Below are 1099 nucleotides of genomic sequence, written 5' to 3'. Positions count from 1 at the left end.
TCTAATTATTACTCCTTTAATTTCCTTCTTTTGTCTTATTGCTCTTGCAAGAGTTTCAAGTACTATGTTAAAGAGAAGTGGAGATAGTGGGCAGCCTTTTCTGGTTCCTGATTTCAATGGGAATGCTTCCAGTTTTTCTCCATTTAGAATGATGTTGGCTGTGGGTTTGTTATATATGGCTTTAATTATGTTGATGTATGTTCCCTCCACTCCAATTCCCTCTAGGACTTTGAACATAAATGCATGTTGAATTTTATCAAAGCCCTTCTCTGCATCTATTGAGATGACCATATGTTTCTTGCTTTGAGCCCATTTATATGATTTATGATGTTTATTGAATTATGTATATTGAACTATCCCTGCATCTGGGATAAAGCCGACTTGATCATAGTCGATGATCTTTTTGATGTGTGTCTGTATGTGGTTTGAAAGTATCTGGTTGAGAATTTTTGCATCCTTGTTCATTAAGGATATGGGTCTATAGTTTTCTTTTTTGGTTGTATCTTTACCTGGCTTTGGTATTAGAGTGATGCTGGCTTCATAGAAGGAATTTGGAAGTTCTCCCTCCATTTCTTTTTTTTTTAATATATTAAGTGAAATTAGATGCAGATCTTCTTTAAATGTCTGATAAAATTCTGCTGTAAATCCATCTGGTCCTGGGCTTTTTTCAGTCGGGAGGTTTTGTATTACTGTTTCAATATCTTTGTGCTATGGGTCTGTTTAAGTTGTTAATCTCTTCTTGGTTTAGTTTTGCTGGTTCCCATGCCTTTAGATATCCGTCCATTTCTTTTAGGTTTTCAAATTTAGTAGCATATAGGTTTTTAAAGTATCCCCTTATAATGTTCTGTATCTTTCTAGTGTGTGTTATGATGTTTCCCCTTCATCTCTGATTTTGTTGATTTGGAGGTGCTCTTTCTTTCTTTTGGTTAACTGGGCTAGCAGTCTGTCAATCTTTATTTTTTCAAAGAAACAGCTCTTGGATTCATTGATTCTTTGTATTGTTTTCTTTGTTTCTATTTCATTAATTTCTTCCCTGATTTTTGTTATTTCTTCTTGTCTGCTGGGTTTGGGTTTCATTTGTTGTTGCTTTTCAAGTGTC

This window comes from Nannospalax galili, unplaced genomic scaffold (genome assembly GCF_000622305.1).
Source record: "Nannospalax galili isolate Female #2095 unplaced genomic scaffold, S.galili_v1.0 scaffold264, whole genome shotgun sequence".
Classification (NCBI taxonomy): Eukaryota; Metazoa; Chordata; class Mammalia; order Rodentia; family Spalacidae; genus Nannospalax; species Nannospalax galili.
This window is presented reverse-complemented; position numbering follows the sequence as displayed.